At 38.9% G+C, this 24,132-nt stretch overlaps 1 long non-coding RNA gene across 1 annotated transcript in view; it reads left to right on the forward strand.

The window, feature by feature from the left end:
• The first annotated feature begins 432 nt into the window (after positions 1-432).
• The window catches only part of Gm46823, a 51,582-nt gene continuing 27,882 nt past the window's right edge, over positions 433-24,132 (forward strand). The window contains exons 1-2 of the long non-coding RNA XR_001783983.1: positions 433-499; positions 1,416-1,534. This is a non-coding gene — a long non-coding RNA (predicted gene, 46823). The remainder of the gene's footprint in view (positions 500-1,415; positions 1,535-24,132) is intronic.

Below are 24,132 nucleotides of genomic sequence, written 5' to 3' on the forward strand. Positions count from 1 at the left end.
ACGGGTATGTGGACAACCATAAAATAAGATCCATTTTATTATGAAAGTCCTTTTTTTTCTCAATATTTGCTAAGGTTTCAAAGGACACTGATGAAATATTTTAGAAAGTAGGCTGAATTATCCTGACAAATACCATTTCTAAGCCATAAAATAGATTGAAAATCAGACTGTTCTGTGATATTTTATACTTATTTTAGACTTCTGTTCTCTGTTTGTGTCATCCAAGACTTTTCTACAAGATTATTCTGCTGTGTTTTGTTTACTGGATATAAAAGTAACTCGGTGTTCTTAGAAATAGAAGGAATATAAAGTACAGAAAAGAAAATGAGAATCAAATTTTAATATCCAGGGAAGTGATTATAGTTAACATTTATTAAGATCTTTCTTCGTGTGAACACTTGTGTCCTAGTTTCTGTTCTATTGCTGTGAGGAGGTACTGTGACCAAGGCAACTGAAGAAATACAGCATTTCATGGGGGGCTTGGCTGCAGTTTCAGAGGGTGAGTTCATGAACATCATGGTGGATATTATAGGAGCAGGCATGCAGGCAGGGTGCTGGAGCAGTAGCTGAGTGCTCACATCTGATCCTTAAGTTGTAGAAAAAGAGGAAAGGAGAGAAGGAGGGAGGGAGGAATGGAGGAAAGAAGAGAAGGAGGAAGAAACAGGAAGAGAGGGAGGGAGAGGGGGTGGAAAGGAACTGGGCCTGGCATGAGTTTTTGAAACCAAAAAGCCCATTCCCACTGACACATTTCCTCCAACAAGGCCTCGTCTCCTAATCATTCTTCAACAGTTCCAGGAACTAGAGACCAAGCATTCAAACATATGTACCTATGATAGCCATTCTCATTCAAACCACCGTAACTTGCTTCATAATTCCCAGCAAGAGGACGAGGAAGAACACACTGTTTAACCCTACTTTAGAGCTGAAGAGAATATGGCTCAGTGAGGCTCATTAAATGATTCCCTAAATAGCACTAATAAGGGCAAATTTGGGACACTTGATGTAGTATGTCAATTTTATTTATTTGTTCATTTTCGATATGTATTAGAGCATGGACTATATATAAAAATAGAGATAGATGGTCCCTTCATTATTAGTAGCCTTACAGCTGAAACCTGATTCTGCTATGTGCAATTATGGGTTTCTACCTATTCTGAAAATTTTACAAGCATTTAAAATCCTGCTGCCTTGCCCAGAATTGTTTTGAGCTGGACAATGAGACATCCTTCACAGACAATTTTAACACAGTAAACAAATAAAGAATGAGTTTCCTTAGAAGAACTGCAGGGGTAGGCAGAAGAACGCATAGATAATTTTGTAAGATATGAGCAGGGACCTGGTCATCTTTCTTCTCTGTCATCCTGAACAGTCAGGTCCTTCTCCTCCTGTTACATTTTGTTCTTGTCATATTTTAGAAACAAGTAAAAGAAGGGGAAATGAGAAACACGCCTGCAGCCTCTCACACGCGGAAGACCCTCCTACACTACAAGCTACATCTGGTGCACGTAGTGTTTATGCTACCTGCTACTGCATGGTAAGTCACTCCAGTTCTCCACAAGGAAATGACACGTGTCTGCCATCTGGATACGTATCAAGAGGGAAAGGCTAAGCTCTGGTCTGTCCAGGCAATATCATTTGAAATAGCAATGTGGGCACTGGAAGATGAAAACAGGGCTGCCCCTAACTCCCGCCAACCCCCCACCCCCCCCCCCCCCCACACACACACACAAATCCATCACCCACAATAAAGTTCTGGCTGGTCCTTTCTTGTTCTCCTTATAAATTCTCGTATTATAAATTTTTTCTAGACAGGTGATTGACACTCTTCATATGATTAGAGGCTCTCTAAGAGATGTTAAATGGAAACTACTAAGTGTGTGAATATGTTTTCTCAATTAATTTTTCAAAGTTAGCATGCAGAGTAGCAGGCATCATTACAGCATTTTCTTTTTCTTTTTTTCTCTTTTTTATTAGATATTTTCTTCATTTACATTTCAAATGCTATCTCCAAAGTCCCCTATAGCCTCCCCCTGCCCTGCTCCCCCAACCTACCCACTCCTGTGTTCCTGGCCCTGGCATTCCCCTGTACTGGGGCATATGATCTTCTCAAGACCAAGGTCCTCTCTTTCCATTGATGGCCGACTAGGCCATTCTCTGCTACATAGGCAACTAGAGACACAGCTCTGGGGGGTAGTGGTGAGTTCATATTGTTGATCCTCCTATAGGGTTGCCAACACCTTTAGCTCCTTGGGTATTTTCTCTAGCTCCTTCTTTAGGGGCCTACGGCATTTTCATACATAAGGTCATTATACTTTGTTGCAATTCATCTTTCTGACTTCAGTGCCCTCCTTCGTGCCTCTGTTCTCTTCATCTGGCCAGACCTTTTCTTCTCCAAAGTCTTCTCATGACATAGGAATTCCATTATCTCTCCTTTCTTTCCTCCCTTTAGTTTCTCTCTCTCTCTCTCTCTCTCTCTCTCTCTCTCTCTCTCTCTCTCTCTCTCTCTTTCTGAAGGATTCCTGTTCTGATTTACACACACACACACACACACACACACACACACACACACACACACACACCACATACCTACAAACATCTATGTTATTTTTCAATATAGGATCAACATATAAGGAAAAGCATAGTGTTTATCTTTCTCAGACCTCCTTATTTTGTTTAACAGTGATTTCCAATATCATCCATTTTCCTCACAATGTGATTTTTAATAGTTAAGTAAAATTCCATTGTGTGTATTCCCTATCCATTTTCTATAGGCTATTTCCATTTCCTGGCTATTGTGAATAATGAAGCAATAATCATGATGTGCAAGAATTTATGGGTGTTGAACTGAGTCTTGATATGTACAGAGGCTGAGATAACTGGGTCACATGACAGCTCTATTTTTCAGTTCTTTGAGAAACTTCCACCCTGAACTGTATACTGATGACAGAGAAATCTACTCTTTGCTTGAATGGCCAGCAGCAATAGCTACTGTATATAGAATTGGTATCATAGTTTTCAGTTTCATCCACAATTGCTAAGACAATTTCAATCTTAACGATAAGGCAGCCTGTTTCACTAGATTTTTGTAATGTTGCTGTTCAACATTATAATAATTGTTTGTGACCTGTGAAGCCCCACCTTATCAGTTATCTGTTTAGACAAGCGGGGCAAAAATGTTTCATTTGCATACTTGATTTCTATAATTTCAGTAGAGCCCACTTTCCTGAAAAAATCAAAGGATTTAAGGACAAAAGAAAGAGATTTTTACCTTCAAATCAACAAAAGGCATACACGTCCAGGGATGAAATCCCACAATGGCCATCTTCACTAAGATAAAATCATGTAAAAAAATAATATTAATTGTACAATTTATTTTTAGCTTTAAGAATAGGAGAGGAGGGATGGAGAGATGGCTCAGTGGTTAAGAGCACCGACTGCTCTTCCAAAGGTCCTGAGTTGAAATCCCAGCAACCACATGGTAGCTCACAACCATCCGTAATGAGATCTGACATCCTCTTCTGGTGCATCTGAAGACAGCTACAGTGTACTTAGATATAATAATAAATAAATCTTAAAAAAAAAAAAGAATAGAGGAAAGCACACATTTGAAAAGAGTTTTCTGGGTAGATGGCTTATAATGATAACAGAAGAAAAATTGAGATTCTCCACTTAGGAGTCTTTTTTTTTCATTTATTTTATTTTTTTATTTTTATTAGATATTTTCTTCATTTACATTACAAATGCTATCCCAAAAGTCCCCTGTACCCTCCCCCCACCCCCGCCCTGCTCCCCTACCCACCCACTTCCACTTCTTGGCCCTGGCGTTCCCCTGTACTGGGGCATATAAAGTTTGAAGGACCAAGGGGCCTCTCTTCCCAATGATGGCAGACTAGGCCTTCTTCTGCTACATATGCAGCTAGAGACACAAGCTCTCACTAACAAAAGAAAGTAGGAGCAGACAAAAATGCATGCTCAAGGATGCTAAAATATAAACCAACCAGTACTCCCAGAGCTCCTAGGGACTAAACCAACAACCAAAGAGTACACATGAAGCAACTCATGGCTCCAGCCGCATATGTAGCAGAGGATGGTCTTGCTGGTCATCGATGGGAGGAGAGGCCTTTGTTCCTGTGAAGTTTCTATGCCCCAGTGTAGGGGGATGCCTGGATCAGGAAGCAAGAGTGGGTGGGTTGATTTGCAGGGGGTTGGGCGAGAGGATGGAGGTTTTCAGAGGGGAAACGAGGAAAGGGGATAATAATTGAAATGTAAATAAAGAAAGTATCTAATAAAAAAATGAAAAAAAAAAAAAGAAAGAAAAGCCCTGAGGCAGGCAAGCTGTAATATCAACAGCTCCCAAGAAGAGTAGAATGGAGAAAAGAAAGGAAGAATGTCAGCTATTGAGTAAAGCAGGCAGATGAGGACCACTTGGCAGGGAGAAGAGCCTTGGAGATTCAGTAACCAAGCCCTCTGTGTTAGAGAAAGCATACTGAGACAAGACATTAGAGAGAAAACATGGAGAGGTGTGTTTGCCTACTCAGAAAAGTGGGCAACAATGCCTGATTAGCCAGAACTTAAAAATAAAATGCTCAATAGAAGGAGTAGGTTACTGTTTTTGGAGTTATTGGCCAGCGTCTATAGACCCCCAATTAATGCTTTTTGTTACCCTTCAGAACTTGGCAGCAAAACTCTGTTGCTGAAGATAACATGTGCTTGCATCATAGAACAATGGAATATCAAATTGATACTCACCTAGACTCTTCATCTCTATTGGCTAGCATTCAATACGCTAAAAGGTGATATGCAGGACACCCGAGAAGAAAACCATCAACAATTCTCACCCTGTTGTGGACCCTGAAATTTAGAGTACGTGCCTGCTGGTAACATACTAGATCAAATGCCACACATGGGAGTAACCAACTTCTTTCTTGGAGACACTTAATGTATATCATGTTGCTAACAAAAGAACATTTTTGTCTAATTTGCTTCAAAAAAAGTTATTACCTTTTTAATCTAACATCTTATATGTTGACCTGAATCTCAGAATACAGTCCTGTGATTTGCCTCATTCACATAGTGGCTCATTTCCCTCTTCTAGTCTGTGTTAGAGTCTGATATTTTTCTATTTTAAAACATTAAAATAAGTTGACATAGTCATCACATTTTTCTAATGTTTCTCAGACTTTTTAATATGAGGAAATTTTTCCTGCCTGCCCCACTGACCTTTCCTTCCCTCTCCCTTTCTCTGCTGTGTATTGGCAGTGCAAATTTTGCCTTCCTAACCACTACAAAGGTTCAAACCATGGTCACTCACTAGCTGTTTCAGAAGTACATGAATAACTGACATAGTTTTCAGTCAGAGATCTGTCTCTGTAGAGTGATTATTGAACAAACAGGGATGTGTTTGTTCAATAAGCATATCCAGCAGGCCTGCTGCCATATTTGTTTATTGCACAAGGCCACTTTTAACGTTAAGGAGTGTCATCTCCTCTGAATGAGAACTCTTGACTTGCTTGTTTCGGCTGCTTACTATCTTCAAACTGTAACCTGGAGAGAGTTGGCCTCTTTGCTCATGTGAACTTTAGAAAGAAAGGTTGACAAGGTCAGAGCAGGAGGAAACCACTCTTTTCTCAAATCAGTGATGTTCCCTAATAAATTGTAAGATCTGACTACCTTAAGAGCACAGATCTTATATTTTGGCTGTGAGCCTAGCATTTGAGGGCTGAACCATCTCTCCAGCCCAAGAGCACAGATCTAATAGAACCTTTGTTCTTGCCTTTTTTCCTAAGCTGATCCATTCCAATTTTTAAAAACAAAAGCAAGTACTACGAGATAAATATTGCATCATTGCTAGAGTACTTCTGGACATGCCCCCAAAGAGTGAGCTGATAATGCCAAATTGTATCATTTTGTTGTTTAGAAAACAAGTGTGTTAAGTATTTATAAAGAAAAGCTGATGGTTAATTCCTACTGTAAGCTTGACTTTATGGAGAAATGACAAAGACACTAGAAAAAGTACCCAAGTGTGTGTCCGAGATGCCTTCCCTAGACATCTACTTGGGCGCTCTAGCTCAAGAGCAGTGGGCTCCAGTGATGACTCAAAATCTGAACAAAACAACTGGAGAGGGAATGAACAGATGCAGCTGAGTGAAGGAAGTGGGTCAGTGGAGGCCCATCCTTGGCCTCAGTTCCCTAGGGCTAGGTGTCCCTACTGTGGCATCACAGCCATCATGTGAGCTACTTCACTTGGCTCAGCTTCTCAAAAGTAAACTAAGACCTCTGAACCTCAACAACAACCAAAAACACCAATGCCTTCCTTCTTTCATTTGGCTGTATCAGCTGTTTTTCCCATAGCAATGTAAAGCCTGATAGGGGATAATTCAGGACTGTCTGTGATGTGTGAATGGTTTCAGAGACAAGCCCCATTTTTTTCATTGTATATAAATCATTAGCATATGGATGCTGCTTTTGTGTGTTAAAATTAATGTTTCAAAAATTATTACAGGAGAAATTCTAGACAGATACAGTGCTAGGTAATAAACAGAATATCAAGGAATAAGTCGTTTTGATATAAGATTCACAGTTAGGCTCGCATGTATAGGACTTAGGGAAGAAAGGGGCATGCAAATTAAAATTTTTCTAATTCCGTATTACCTCTCAGAGGGAGCCTAGACAGTCATGAATGGTATAAACTATAACAAAAGTTGACCAGGAAATTAAGTGGCTGTGTTTGGTTCTAAAAATACATATAGCATTTTCTAAATGACACCAGCACTCTTTCATAGAAGCGAAATGTCATAAGAAATCAGATATCATTTGTGAACAATGTTTCTGTAGCTATATTTATATCTTGAATCAATTCTTTCTTCATAACAAATTATAAATAAAATATGAAACCTCTGCCTCACACATTCATAGCAAATGCATGTACAGTGAATGCCCAAATTAGTTTTCACTCTGCTCAATGAATCCAGCCCTGATATGGAATAAGTACTTGCTATTTTAAAAGTCTATAGCCTAGTTTAATCTAAACTAACACACACTAGAGAGAAATCATTTCTAAAAGATGGCCAAGCTCACAGAGAAGATTGAAATCTAATGGCTCTCATAGAGAGCTAAGCCGGGTATAGCATCAGCTGACACTGCCTCCCTAGGTTACCTGAAATTCAATCTTTCAGTGACTCTGGGACTGACTTCCAGAAACTCTAGATCGATGAGGAGAATGAGAAGAGATGAAAGCCACTGGATGCTTTTCAAGACCCAAACTGACAGTATTGCAGAGCAGTTTTCAGTATTAAGCTTTCTTTTATCTACATTGGTACATGTATATGTGTTTTACCTATAGGTGTTTATATGGGCATGTAACCACTTACACATGCATTCTCATTATCCCTGAATACATCATGAAGCATTTCATTTAACCCTATGTCTTTGTGTCAAAGGAGATCTTGTGAATTGTCAATGGATGCAGTAACGCTTTGAAATTTGAGTGTGGGCTTTGGGACACTAACACATGAAAATGTTCTGAAACTTAGAAAATTTATTAAAACAGAAGACACAAGAAAATATATAAAACAATGGTTTCAATTATATTCCAATAGCATGACTAAAACAGTATTAAATATAATTGTTGTAAAATTATGTTTATACAGAGTGGATATATGTGCATATAAGGCATTAGTTCCCATATACATATGTTTTTATTTCATAATTTTAAATATGTAAATTCATATATAATCATTTAAATAGGTTATATGCATATAATACTGTGTACTCATCCCATTTTATTGCTAACTAATTCTTGCAACAATTATGTATATAGTATTAATAAATATTATTGTTACTCCCACTTTTTTAATACACAAATTGGAAGGAGAGAGAAGATCAATAACCTGACCAAAGGTGCACACATAGTAGTGATGGACCAGAGGGATTTAAACATAGGCAGTCCTGTATCAACATCCTTACTCCTAAACTACTTAAAAAGTATATTTCAGGATATACTTTTTCCTGGATATATGTATATTTCATGACATATATATATATATGTGTGTGTGTGTATATACATTATGTGTGTATATGATGTATACGTGATGCACATAGATACAGAATTGTTACTACCATTTTATAGTAGTTGGTTTTTGGGGATTGTCTTAGTTTTCCTGTTGGCTTTTTCTTTTCTTTTTAGACACTGTCTTGCTATGCAAGCATAGCTAGCCTGAAACATACTATGTAGTACAGGTTGGTCTCTAAATTAAGGTAACCCTCCTGCCTCATCCTTCCAATTGCTGAGATTACAGGCTTACAGGCATTCACTACTACTATTTGCTAGAAACAATTTCCAAATAGAGGGAGAAGTTATGTGACTAAATAACAACATGGTTAAGCATGCATACAAACACACACACACACACACACACACACACACACACACACACACACACACACACAAACCTATTGCATTATTAGCCCCTAAAAATCTAAACAGAGTACATGTGTCTGCATGTGTACTTGACTGTACCTGTGTTGGTTTCATGTGTGAAGTGTTTACAGATAAGTTTAAAAGAGCATCTGAGTGAGAAAGTTACTGCTTAAGGAACATCCACTGTCTATCTACTAGACTACCAAGTTGATCAGGGATTCTTTTTTCCTGCTTTTTAACCAGAAGGTTGGACCCTAAAGTGGATTTGTGCATTCAGTTGGACATTCTTCATCCATTCACAGCATCTTTCTAGATTCAACCTCCACCCTTCTCTGTCTAATCTTTTATCCTATATCACTTGCTATGGAATATTCATGTGTAAAACTCATCAATAATTAAGATCTCTTGTCCTGTGAAATCAATTTCGGCTTTGTCTACAAATGACAAATAATATTTTGAATTCTCACTTCTTTTCTTGGAATGTAAACCCCCTTGGAGGATTTTTACTTCTTTCTATAACCCACAGAATCAGCTAAAGTGCTTTGCTTGAAACATAAATAGTAATTAAAGTCATTATCATGAGAGAATCTCCATCATGTCTTTTCATTTGACCACGTATCTCCATGTCAAAGGAAATCACTTGAGTTGTTGGCAGTTGTGGTAAGGCTTCAGTGTGTGGACTTCTGAAACTTAGAAAATGTATTAAAACAGAAGACACATAAAAATACACAAAATAATGGTTTCATTTATGTCCCACGAACATTTAAATATGAATATTTTATTCCTCATTAAGTGGTATTATTACTTCTCATTCCTATTTTATGCTTGAGTTTCAGCTCTAAGTAGCCCCTGGGCAAGAACACAGAATGGCAAAATAATTTGTAAAGTAAAACTAATTGTTCATTAATTCTCCAAGGAATTCAGTTTTTAATATTAACTTTTTCATTACCTCACACCTTTCATAACCCAACACTTTATAAAAAATAAATCTATTAAATTACATAGCTTCTATAAAGTAATTTCCCCTTAAACTTATGTTATCATTTGTCTCTTGAGAAAAATATATTTTTAAAAATTAATATTAGAGATATTATCAGTTCAAGCCTTATGTAATGCAAATATAGAAGTTGCATTCAACACTGCTGCTTTCTCACTTATTCATAATGTGAAGAGTTCCATTTAAGCAAACCTGCTTAACACCATGCTCTGGTTCCAGTGCATAAACAACAGGATGTGAACAGCCTCAAGAAAGAAGTAGCTTAAGGCATATTAAAACTTACACTGTCTTGGTTTTTTGTTTTTAATTCATTTCTCTTACTTGTGTGTGTGGGGGGGTAATATCTTTTGGTGAGAGAAATAATTAGATAAACAGGACAAGTCAAGAAAAGAAATAGCAGCAATAAAGCAAAAGTGATGAACAGATTAAATTCTACGTCGGCCATGCTAACAGCACGTTGGTTTTAGGCATTTAATGTGCAGATGATTATGGTTTGAATACCCAACAGGATAATATGTTGAAAGTTTGGTCCTCATTAGTGGCAGGATTTGAGGACATGGTTGAAGCTTCAGGAGTAAAGACTAGCTGGAGGAAGTAGGTTCCTGAGAGGTGTGCCTTTGAGAACGATACATAGTCTGGTGGTTTGAATAGGAATGGCCCCCATAGGCTCAGAGATTCCAATGCTTGGTCACCAGGAAGTGACGCTATTAATATGGTGGTCTGGCTTTGTTGCAGGTAGTGTGCCATTGCAGGTGGGATTGAGGTTTCTAATGTTAATGCCAGGTCAAGCCAGTCTCTCTCTCTCTCTCTCTCTCTCTCTCTCTCTCTCTCTCTCTCTCTCTCTCTCTCTCTCTCCTTTCTCTCTCCTTCTCTAGCACCTGTGTCTACTGCACTCAGTAATGCTTTCTGTCCCATGGTGATAATAGACTAAACCTCTGAAACATAAATCAACACTAATTAAATGCTAAATGCCTTCCTTTATAAGAGTTTCTCTGGTCATGGTGTCTCTTTACAGCAGTAGGACATTACCTTAGACACATAGTCCCTAGTCTCTCTCTCTCTCTCTCTCTCTCTCTCTCATTCTGCATCTCTCCATCCCTCTTTCCCTATCCTCAGCCCTCTCCTGTCTCTTGACTTTAAAAACCTCTTTTACCACATATAATGTTCTTCCCAAAGGCATAGGACCAAGGATACATGCACCAAGCCTTCTGAAGTTTTAATTCAAAATAAATCCCTTTTCCCTCAAGGTGTTCATGTGTTCTGTTTTCTAGCAGGAATGTAAAACCTGGCTAAAACAGAAAATTGATACCAGAAAAAAAATGTGATTTCTATGACTACTTGACCACTTGATTCAGAAGCCTCAGAAACAGCTTTGAAAATGTGGGTTATATAAGCTCTGGTTAGCTATAACACAGAGTAATGGGTGATTCTGGTGAGAGTAGAAAAGAACAGAATGTTGACAAAAATGCAAACAATGAAGTCTGTGAGATTTCAAATGGGAACAAAGACTCTGTATGGACCTGGACTTCAGGTCCTTTGTCTTATATTCTGGCAAAGAGCATTATGTTGAGGTAGATCCTGAGACACTAAGGAAGGCTGAATTTGATGGTGGCTAATTAACTCAGCAGAAGAAAGTCCAAGGCTTTCAAGATACGTTATGGTTTGATAACTATTGTAAGGCTGGCTCACTTATAAAAAAAAAAGTGGAAAGCTTTATAAATGGAGGAATAAAATGTGCAGAGAAGTTGGTGTAAAGTTGAGGTGCTGGAAGCAATAGTTTCAGAAAAAATCTATGCCAACACAAAGAAACCAAGTTCTTTGTATTACCACAACAGGGCAGATGCTTTGAGGACATCTCAGGAATTAGCCTGACCCCATTCAAAAGTCCCCACCCATCCCAAATTCATGTCACAAATAGAACCATGGTCTGCAGGTATCGCAGTTCCCACTGGATATGTCCACAAACTGACATCCATCATTTATGTCAGCTTCTCAGCCATATGAAAATCAGTCATGGGGTCATGGAGACTTGCTCCCAAATTTACAGGAAGACATGAGATGTAGTGTAATGTGTAACAACATCAGGCTCCTGCAGGAGATTCCTGAGATGATGTGCAAAGCTCTGAGGGTGAAATCCTAGCCACAGTGAGGCATCTAAGAGGTGGGAAGTGACAGAATGCTGGAACATACACTAGAAAGGCTGTAGGCAATCAGTAGTCCCAAGACAATAGAGCACTACATGGGATGCAGCCAACGTGGGTAAAGGACAAGGGCTTCTAATCCTTGGGAACTCACATCATGTGCCACATGCCTCTAAGTAAAGACAAGGAACTATAGGACTTAGTGTTTGTCCTTCTAGACTCAATTGATCTTCATTCCTTATTCTTCTCATGTTGTTCCTTCTTTGAATAGGAACACTTACTTAGCGTCAGTGAATGGTGGAAGTATGTAACCTATTTCTATGTTTAAAGGTGCTCACAATTAAGGGTTTAACTTGTTTTAAAGCAGTCTTTTATTTAACACTTTCAAGCAATAGTGGAATTTTTATATTTGGACTCTTGGAAATGGATTAGATATACTTTTATTATGAGAGGAACATGAGCTTTTACATAACATATTATAGCTTACATATGAAATGTCCATGCAAAACACCCATGGAGTAGAGGCTTGGTTCCCAGCTACAGGCATTATTTTAAAGTGTGCCTCAGAAGTGTGATATAACTGATATAATATTCCTCAGAATATTATAAAAAATTAATGATATAAAAACCTCAGAAGTGTGATATAACTGATATAATATTCTCCTGGCATGTAGGCATCTGGGTTTGGGATGATTATAGCCTAGGTTCATCCTCAGGTATGTAGCACTAAACCTGTCGTGGTCTCCCTTTCTTCTCTTACCTTATTCCTAATGGATCACAAAACCTGCTCTTCTAACCTTCCTTCTCCTAACTCATCCCAGCACAGTATCCCAGGCTCCAACACCAGTAGGCACTCACTGTGAACACATGATCTGGGCAGGCCACGAAAACAAGCAACACACACATGTCACACTATCTGAAAATCCAGATAGGAAATAGAAACCAAGGAATAAAATACTCACCCAACAAAGACAAATCCAGAAATCAGAACCTAGAAGATAATCATCCCAAATCCAGATGCCTACATGCCAAGGTAATATGACATCACCAGAGCCTAGCTATACTACCATGCTAGGCTCTAGATATTCTAAATTAGTTGAAGCACAAGAAAAGGGCCTTAAAATAGCCTTTATGAAGTAGATACCAGGTCCTTAAAATTGACAAATCCCTTTTAAAATCCAGGAAAACATGAACAAGCTGTGGAAAGAGAAGGAAATGAATAAAAGTGTTTCATACCTGAAATTAGAAGTAGAATCAATAAAGAAAACACAAACTGACAAAATTCTGGAAATGAAGTATTTAAGAAAGCAAATAGAAACTATAGAGGCAAGCTTTGTCAATAAAGTACAAGAGATGGAAGAGAGACTCTTGGTCATTGAAGATACAATAAAAGAAATAGATACATCTATCAAAGAAAATGTTAAATCTAAAATACTTCTGACCCCAAACATCCAGGAAATCTGAGACATAAAAAGACTAGCCCTAAGATTAATAAGAATAAAATATAGGCAAGAATACAGCTCAAAGTCCAGAAAAAAGTTTTAATAAAATTATAGAAGAAAAATTTTCTAACCTAAATGAAATGCCTATAAAGTTATAAGAAGCATACAGAGCACCAAATAGATTAGACCTGAAAAGAAAGCACCCTTGCCAAATAATCAAAACAATAAACATACAGAACAAAGAAAAATATTAAAAGCTGTAAGGGAAAAAGACCAAATAACATATAAAGGCAGACCTATTAAAATTACATATGACTTCTCAAAGGAGATTCCAAAAGCCAGAAAGGCCTGTACAGTTGAGCTGCAGACTCAAAGAAACCACAGATGTCAGTCAGACTACTATACCTATCAAAACTTGCATTCATTATTGACAAAGAAAATAAGATACTCTCTGATAAAGTGAAATTTAAGCCATATCTAGCTACAAATTTAGCCCCACAAAAGATGCTAGAAGAAAAGCTCCAACCTAAGGAGGTAAACTACACCCAAGAAAACATAGGAAATAAATTATCTCACACCAGCAAAATTTAAAGAAGAGACACATACACACACAAACACACACACATATACACACATGCACACGCACAAACACACACAGACATACATACATGCACACAAACATACTACCACTACTACCTCTTGCAAACAAAATGATAGGAATAAAAAAATCATTGGTCATTGATATTTCTTGATATCAATGGTTTCAATTCAGAGACTAACAGAATAGATTAAGAAACAGCATACATCCCTCTACTGTATCCACAAAACACAACTCAACATCAAGAAGAGGCCTCATAGTAAAAGGTTGGAAATAGATATTCCAAGAAAATAGACTTAAGAATACCGGTAGCACAATCACTGAGATTGACAATTAATCAGTGGTACCTCATGAAACTGAACAGCTTCTGTAAGCCAAACGATACCATCAGTCAGACAAAGCAGCAGCCTAGAGAATGGGAAAGGATTTTACAAACTCTACATCCAATAGTGCACTAATATAGAAAATATAAAAAGAAGTCAAGAAATTAGATGCCAAAAGCCCAAATAATCTCATTTTAAAATGGAGTACAAATCTAAACAGAATTCTTAACAGGGGAATCTCAAATGACTAAGAAACACTTAAAGAAGTGTTCAACATCCTTAGTAATCAAGGAAATGCAAATCAAAACTACTCTGAGATTCATTCTTACACCTGTCAGAATGACTAAGATCAGCAACATAAGTGACAGCTCATGATGATGAGGGTATGCAGCAATGAGAACACTCCTTCATTGCTAGTGAGAGTTCAAACTTATACAGCCACTATGGAAATCAATATGGTGCTTCATCAGAAAACTGGGAATCCATATACCTCAAGACCCAGCTATATAACTCTTGGGCATATACCAAAAGGATGCTCTATCCTATTACAAGGACATTTGCTCAACCATGTTCATAGTGCCTTCATTCATAATATCCAGAAACTGAAAACAATTTAGATAACTCTCAAGAGAAGAATGAATAATGGAATTATGGTACATTTACATAATAGAATATTACTCAGCTGTTTAAAAAAGTGACATCAGGAAATTTGCAGGCAAATGACTGGAACTCAAAAAAAAGAAAGAAAAAAAACAAACAAAAACAAACAAACAAACAAAAAAACCCACCACTACCACCACCAATAAAAGCATCCTGAGTGAGATAACACAGACCAAGAAAGATAAATATCTTTGCATTCAGTTATAAGTGGATATTAGTCATTAAATAAATGATAACTAAGCTACAATCCATAGACCCAGAGAGATCTGGTAAAGAAGAGGGGTCTAGGAGGGAGCATATGGATATCCTGTGGATGGGGAAATAGAATAAATTTATGGGTAAAGTGAGGGGGGTGGTGAAGAAGAGGGTGGGGATCAGATGTTGGGGGAGATAGGATAGAGGGAAAGAGTGCAGGAAGAGACAGCTAGAATTTGGGAGGGGGTAGGGCATTTGGGAATAGTATGGAACCCTAGTGCAGTGAGAACTTCCTGGAGTCTATGAAGGTGATACTAATGAAGACTCCTACTAATGGGAGAGATGGACTCTACATTGGCTATATTTTATAGCCAGGAAAAGCTTCCAGTGGAGGGACTGGGCTGCATTCAATTGATATTTTTTGCCAAGCGTATCCCATGTAAATTCCCAAATAATCCAGGCTGATGCTAAGACAAAGGGTAGCTCTGTGCAAGCCAAGATCAGAGCCCCATTGCTGAAGACAATACCCATGCAATTCAATAAACATGGAGGAGTTGAGCTGGCCTGTACATGGAGCCTTTACCCCTACATACTACACTCTGGTGTTGGAAGGTACACAGAAGGCTATCAAAAAGAAACATGGACACCAACCCAGTCACAAAACCAACCTACAATCTGTCCTGCTTGAAAAATACCCTAGAGCAGGGGTGGTACAGAACTTGTGGGAGTAGCCAAACAATGTCTGATCTGACTTAAGGTTCACTCCACAAAAAGGAACCCATACTGCTTGGGTAACTAAGAACCAGCAACTAGATAGCCCAAAGTCCTAGAGTAAAACCAAATACAACTGGTCTAAACAAAATAGTATCAATAATGGCCTCCTAATGTTATTCTGCTATACTAATGGGTCAGTGTCTCCTGATATGTCTTATCATCAGAAAAGCTTCCTCCAGCCTCAGATAAGGACCAACAGCCAAATATTACATGGAAAGAAAGTCTAAATGGGAGGCCTCCACCAAATTCCTCCTTCAGAGTGCAGGGAATCCAGAAGAAGATGAAGCAGAGATTATAAGAGACTGAGAGGGTAGAGGACTACAGGAGAACAAGATTCTTGAAATCAACTAAGCAGGGTACATACAAGCTCATAGAGACTAAAGCAGCAAGCACAGTGTTTACATAGCTGTACACAAGACCCTCTGCTTTTACTATAGCTATTAGCTTAGTATTTTTATGTCATTCTTTTCTGTGAAAACAAATTGGTCTCTGACGCTTGAGCCTGCTCTTGGGACTGTTTTCCTTGTGTTGGGTTGCCATGTCCAACTTTTATAAGATAGGGGTTTTTCATCTTATATGTTTTTCCTTTTTATTGAATAATTTCTTTATTTATATTTCAAATTATATCCTCTTTTCCTGTTTCTTCCTTGGAAAACCCCTATCCCATCCCCTCTTCCCCTGCGTCTATGAGTGTGTTCCCCCACCTACCCAATTCCCTCCTCCCCACCTTGACATTCCCTTACCCTGTCTTTCACAGGACAAAGGGCCTCCTCCCATGAATGTTCAACAAGGCCATCCTCTGCTACTTATGCAGCTGGGACCATGGGTTCCTCCATGTGTACTCTTTAGTTGGTGATTTAGTCCCTGTGAGTTTTGAGGAGTCTGGTTGTTTCATATTTTTGTTCTTCCTATGGGGTTGCAAACCCCTTCAGCTCCTTCAGTCCTTTCTTTAACTCCTAATTGGGGATCCCATGCTCATCCCAGTGGTTGACTGTGAGCATCCACTTCTGTATTTGTCAGGCTCAAGCAGGGCCTCTCAGAAGACAGCTATGTCAGGGTCCTGTCAGCAAGCACTTGTTGGCATCTGCAATAGCATCTGCTTTTGGTGACTATTTATGGAATGGATCCCCAGGTGGGGCAGTCTCTGGATGGCCTTTCCTTCAGTCTCTGCTCCACACTTTGTCTCCATATTTTCTCCCATGTCTATTTTGTTCCCCCTTTGAAGAAGGACCAAAGTATCCACACTTTGGTCTTCCTTCTTCTTGAGCTTCATGTGGTCTGTGAATTGTATCTTGGGTATTCTGAGCTTTAGGGCTAATATCCACTTATCAGTGAGTGTATACCATGTGTTGTATTTTGTGACTGGGTTTCTAGTTCTATCCATTTGCCTAAGAATTTCATGAAGTCGTTGTTTTTAATAGCTGAATAACATGGCCTATTGTGTAAATGTACCACATTTTCTGTATCCTCTGTTGAAGGACATCTGGGTTTTTTCCAGTTTTCGGCTATTTACAAATAAGGCTGCTATGAACATAGTGGAGCATGTGTCCTTGTTGGAGCATCTTCTGGGTATATGCCCAGGAGTGGTATAGCTGGGTCCTCAGGTAGTACTCAACAATAAAAGAACATCTGGGGGAAATCATCATCCCTGACCTCAAGCTGTGTTACAGAGCAATAGTGATAAAAATATAAACAAACAAACAAAAAACAAAACCCAAAAACTGTATGGTACTGGTACAGAGTATATCAATGGAATAGAATTGAAGAGTCAGAAATGAACCTACACACCCATGGTCACTTGATCTTTGACAAAGGAGCTAAAACCATCCAATTGAAAAAAGACAGCATTTTCAATAAATGGTGCTGATTCAACCGGTGGTCTGTGTGTAGAAGAAGGCAAATTGATCCATTCTTATCTCCTTGTACAAAGCTCAAATCCAACTGGATCAAGGACCTCCACATAAAACCAGATACACTGAATCTAATAGAAGAGAAAGTGGGGGAAAGCCTTGGACACATGGGCACAGGGGAAAATTTCCTGAACAAAACACCAATGGCTTATGCTCTAAGATCAACAATAGACAAATGGGACCTCATAAAATTGTAAAGCTTCTGTAAGGCAAAGGACACTGTCAATAAGATAAAACGGCAACCAACAGAATGGAATCATTACCAGTCCTACAACCAATAGAGGGCTAATATCCAATATATGCAAAGAACTCAAGAAGCTAGACTCCAGACAATCAAATAACCCTATTAAAAGTGGGGTAAAGAGTTAAACAAAGATTTCTTAACTGAGGAATATTGTATGGCCAAGAAGCACCTAAAGAAATATTCAACATCCTTAGTCATTAGGGAAATGCAAATCAAAACAACCCTGAGTTTCCACCTCATACCAGTCAGAATGGCTAAGATCAAAAATTCAGGTGACAACAGATGCTGGTGGGGATGTGGAGAAAGAAGAACACTTCTCCATTGTTGATGGGATTGCAACCTGGTACAACTACTCATTTTATATTTTATTTTATTATTTTTATTGTTATCTCTTAGAAATCTGTTCTTTTCTAATGAAAGACAGAAAGGGAGTGGATATGGAGGGAAATAGAGGTCAGAAGGAATTAGGAGAGGTAGAAGGAGGAGATGTATGTCTTTGTACCATGTATTTATGGTACATCTGTCCACCATGTGTCTATGGTACCTTCAGAAGCCAGAAGAGGCTCTCTGATTCTCTGGGATTGGAGAGTATTCTTTTTTTTTTTTCTTTCATTTTTTATTAGGTATTTAGCTCATTTACATTTCCAATGCTATACCAAAAGTCCCCCTTACCCACCCACCCCCACTCCCCTACCCACCCACTACCCCCCTTTGGCCCTGGCGTTCCCCTGTACCGGGGCACACAAAGTCTGCGTGTCCAATGGGCCTCTCTTTCCAGTGATGGCCGACTAGGCCATCTTTTGATACATATGCAGCTAGAGTCAAGAGCTCAGGGGTACTGGTTAGTTCATAATGTTGTTCCACCTATAGGGTTGAAGATCCCTTTAGCTCCTTGGGTACTTTCTCTAGCTCCTCCATTGGGAGCCCTGTGATCCATCCATTAGCTGACTGTGAGCATCCACTTCTGTGTTTGCTAGGCCCCGGCATAGTCTCACAAGAGACAGCTACATCTGGGTCCTTTCGATAAAATCTTGCTAGTATATGCAATGGTGTCAGCGTTTGGATGCTGATTATGGGGTGGATCCCTGGATATGGCAGTCTCTACATGGTCCATCCTTTCATCTCAGCTCCAAACTTTGTTTCTGTAACTCCTTCCATGGGTGTTTTGTTCCCACTTCTAAGGAGGGGCATAGTGTCCACACTTCAGTCTTCATTTTTCTTGAGTTTCATGTGTTAGGAAATTGTATCTTATATCGTGGGTATCCTAGGTTTTGGGCTAGTATCCACTTATCAGTGAGTACATATTGTGTGAGTTCCTTTGTGATTGTGTTACCTCACTCAGGATGATGCTCTCCAGGTCCATCCATTTGGCTAGGAATTTCATAAATTCATTCTTTTTAATAGCTGAGTAGTACTCCATTGTGTAGATGTACCACATTTTCTGTATCCATTCCTCTGTTGAGGGGCATCTGGGTTCTTTCCAGTTTCTGGCTATTATAAATAAGGCTGCTATGAACATAGTGGAGCATGTGTCCTTCTTACCAGTTGGGGCTTCTTCTGGATATATGCCCAGGAGAGGTATTGCTGGATCCTCCGGTAGTACTATGTCCAATTTTCTGAGGAACCGCCAGACTGATTTCCAGAGTGGTTGTACAAGCCTGCAATCCCACCAACAATGGAGGAGTGTTCCTCTTTGGAGAGTATTCTTAACTGCTGGAGGCATCCCTCCAACCTCTACAGCGCCATTTCTCATAGACATAGAAAAACAAATCCTACAATTTATATGGACCTGAAAATGACTCGAAATAGCCAAAGCAAACTTGAAGAGAAAGAACACCAAAGTATCACACTAATTTCAAAATCTACACAAAGGTATCATAATCAGAGTAGCAGAGGAAGGACATTAAATAAGACACATCAACCAAGGAAACAGAATAGTGATTCAGAAATGGACCCACTCAGTTAAAATTATCTGGTTTAAGACAAGTTGCCAAGAGTACACAGTGGAAAAAAGAAAAAATTTTCTCTAGTAATTATTATTTTGTAAACTAGATTTCCATGCATAGAGGAGTGAAATTAGACTCCTCATTTTATATTTTAAAAAAAAGCAACCAAAATGGGTTAAAGATATAAATTCAGGATCTAGGAATTTTAATTCTGCCAGAAGACATAAGGGACAAAGGGAATTCTAGTGACATTGTCGTAGATGTAAACAAGAATCATAGGCAAAAATCCAAAAATAAGCAAACAGAATAATATCAAACCAAAGTATTTCTGCAAAACCAATGCAGATTAAAGAAGCAAGTTAAAGAATGGAAGAGTATTTGAAAGCAAATTGAGCATATAAAGACATGATACATTTGATAAGGAGTATAAATTGACAGCAACTTTAATGTAATAATTAAAACAACAACCAACAACAACAACCACAAAAAGACAAATAGCCTGATTTAAAAATGGGCCAAGGGCCTGCATGTTCGTCACTAATAACCATCATTACACACAAATTGAACCACAATGAAATCTCATCCCACACTCATGAAATGATTATTTTTGAAAGGACAAAATAAAAGTGTTGAAAGGATAGGGAGGAAAAATACCCTTGAACACTGTTGGAGGGGGTCTTTTTAGTTGGATCAAAACTTCATGTAGCAAAAGATGAGATAGTAAAATGTTTAAATTTATTTTTATTCTTCAACAGTTTCATATTTATATGATATACATGATATATACACACATATATGTTTATGTGGCATATATTATGTATCTCACATATATGATGGGTATGTATATTCTATATAAGCATATATATCAGAAATGTATCATATATGATATATATGTTCATGTATATGATATTTGTATATAACATATACATATATGTGTGTAATATATATCATGAATTTGAATCATTTTCACTCCCTATTACCATTTTAGCAGAACATCATTAGGATAATTGCATATGTGGCTCTGATTACATCTAATACTGAAACTTGCACATCTCTACTTACTTTGTTTTTCTTTTTTTTTATTAGGTATTTTCCTCATTTACATTTCCAATGCTATACCAAAAGTCCCCCATACCCTCCCCCCCACTCCCCTACCCACCCACTCCCACTTTTTGGCCCTGGTGTTCCCCTGTACTGAGGCATATAAAGTTTGCAAGTCCAATGGGCCTCTCTTTCCAGTGATGGCTGACTAGGCCATCTTTTGATACATATGCAGCTAGAGTCAAAAGCTCCAGGGTACTGGTTAGTTCATAATGTTGTTCCACCTATAGGGTTGCAGATCCCTTTAGCTCCTTGGGTATTTTCTCTAGCTCCTCCATTGGGGCCCTTTTTGATTGTGCTTTTTTGCTTAAACAATGATAACAATTTTAAAATAAATTGTTAAGTTAAAATACAACCAACACAAAAAACAGTGACATGTCCACCTTAATCATGCTCTGTGCCTGAGAGCAACACGTGGTTCCCATGTGCACTTGGGGCGATGAGTACAGGGTGGTCCCCAGACCCTTGCTGTTCTCCTCTTCTTTGACTCCCTTACATTACACCCAGACGTGTTTGGAGCCATCCCAGTTCCAGACTTTAGCCTTCATTGCAGGACTTGGAAGCCTAGCTCTTCTTCCTAAATTGATCTGAAAGAACTGACAATGAGTTCTTTTGTATAAAGGGCCCCAGCCCTTCATCACCATGTGTAATTTTCCTTGTGGCTGATATTTTATCAAGCTTGGTCCTTGAGATACTGTTGATCTGGCATAGCTACAGCTGGTTAAGCTTCTCCATCAGTGGTCTCCACATTGCAGAAACTGGCTGAACATCTCCAAGGCCTTCCCAGGCACTACTCATTACAGAGATCCTGTTTCTAGAAGTGCCCATATCAATCCCTCTCTTAGGACATTTTTTCTCTATCCACTGACTGACCTGGAGAGTAAGAACAATCACACATTCAAACAGACACACACCTCTTTCAAGATCGTGAACTGGTTCACCTCAGAAAATATGTAAGGACAAAGGAACAGGATTTGGAAACTTGGCACAATGCTACACTAAATGTTTGCCAGTCTTTGATATACTCAAATACACAAACAATCCACAGCATTGACTCCAGCAGTAATTGATAGAGGCTCATAGCAAAATCCTCATGCCTTCATTTTTCAATTTAAAAACCTGACAAGACATACATGGAAGGAAAAATACAAGAAAAAAAAAAGACTCTGGAATCAATACCTTTCATCTGCAGAAGACAGAGAGGGAAGGAGAAACCCTGGCCCTGGGATGGTGTTAATCTCCTTCCTATTCCCTAAGCTCCAGAGACCATGTGGAATAGCAGGGAACAAATAGAACCTGAAAGTATTACAGTACTTCTCTCAGTGTGTTCTGGGAACAGCATGGTCTCTATCTTCCCACAGCTTATAACATCATGGAGAAGACAGAGAAAAGTCAAACAACTAAGTTCATTTTACAAAGGAATGTCACACACACACACACACGATAATGTGTTGTATAATTGTATGTGGGGGGGTATGTCATTCTTTTTTCCTCTTTCTGTTTTTTGTTTGTTTCTTTGGTTGGTTGGTTTTGTTTGTTTGTTTGTTTGTTTTGGATGTTTGTTCTCTTTTTGAGACAGGGTCTTGTGTTTATCAGCTGACCTCAAACTCACTAAGCCAAATACACCTTGAACTCCTGGTCTTCCTGCCTCTACCCTAAGGGGTTACGAAGGCACACCACTTCATGTGTAATGAGGTGCTGGAGATACAACCCAAGGCTCTGCATGACAGGCAAACACTCCAACACCTGAGCTGCATCCATAGCCTGGGAACATCTCTCTTCAGAGAGAACACTGGGTATGGCTAGAGTGAGGTAAAGTCCTATAGACACGTGAGAGGACCCTCGGACAGATGAGAGGAGAAATACAAAACACTTCCCAAGAATGTGCAACACACAAAGAGCAAGAGTAAAAACTGAAAGCTGGTAGGAAATTACTTGAAAATTATGTCTTTGTAAGTTGTGAACTTTTTTTCCCCCCTCAGTGTCAGAGGAAGACATTTTATAGCGACTTAATAACAGGATCAAATATTTCACTTGTATGTAGCACAATTATACATTTAAACTCTTGGCTACATTTTTTTACAGTATCCTTCCATAAGCTTACAATAAATGTCTTCCCATATTCAGTAAATGAGATTTACTTTGGTGAATTGAATGTTAAGCAAAGGTGATATACAGACCTTAAATAATGCTCACATTAGCAGTCTAGGCCTCTAGAGACATTAGTCTGATGACCACTAAAAATTAAACTCCAGATACTCAGTCCTCCTTCACCCAGGGCCCAGAGTCAGACCCATGAAGCACAGCAGATCATGGGAAAACCCAAAGGAGAGCCTCCCCAGCTGTTAATTCTTCCTATGTACAATAAACCTCTGAAGGTCAGGATGATGTGTTAGGCAAGCAAGAGCTGACTGGTACACCACAGGGGAATTTCAGGCAAAGGAATAAGGTAACCTGAGTCCTATTTTTTTTCAGTGATTACTATGAACAGATAGTATAGAACTCTCTGTAACGACAAACGGCAGAGTGAATGGTGTGGAGGTTGCTCAAAGGTCAAAGTGAGTCTTGGTCGTGATATCAGCCATGAGGACAGCAATGGAGCTGATGGGCTTTGTTAGTGATGGAGACAGGGGAGGGAAGGAATGAGCTAAAGCAGTGTTATAATGCTATCTTCCAGTGATTTAATCATCTGGCTTGTTATTTCACCCACCCGACCAGCCCAGCCTACGTTTTTAAGCATAAAAATCAGCACATAAAGAGTGTTTTTGTCAACTATCATATATCCAGGGACACTGTTGCTATAGCAGCCAAGCAATTCTCTTTAGGCAGCCAGGTGGAAACCAAATAGTTCTGCAGAATCCCTAAGCTGGCTGAATAGGTTGTTTTTGTCAACATCACACAAACAAACTTCATAGCTGCCTTTAAAAGCTAAGAATATCTAATTCAAACACTCTGGTTTGACATATAATTATCTTTTGGGTAAATTTGTTTTTTTTCCCCTTTGCATTTTGTACAGAGGGTTTTATAGATTTGTTGATCTACCCTCAGGCCCTCTAATAAGAGGACAGCATGTCTCTCTCCTCAGCTGAGTAAGCTCTTGCAATCCCTCCCTCTTACCCAAGGCTTTGTCTCACACCTCAATCCTCTCTTATAAGCTATGAGACAATACTGGAGCCTTGAAGATCATCTGACCTCTCTGCTACTCTTCCTCTGGCTCCCAGCCAAGGCAAACTCTGGAATCTCAAGCTCCTTTCTTTCCCAGACAGCTTTGCCTCCACTCAGCTCTCCCACCTGCATCCTATGCACTCAGCTCAAATCCTTCAACACTGGATGCTAAATGAAGAGAGATGGCCTATGGCTTAAAATCCCTCATTCAGCCAAT

The sequence above is a fragment of the Mus musculus genome, chromosome 3 (assembly GCF_000001635.26).
Source record: "Mus musculus strain C57BL/6J chromosome 3, GRCm38.p6 C57BL/6J".
Lineage (NCBI taxonomy): Eukaryota > Metazoa > Chordata > Mammalia > Rodentia > Muridae > Mus > Mus musculus.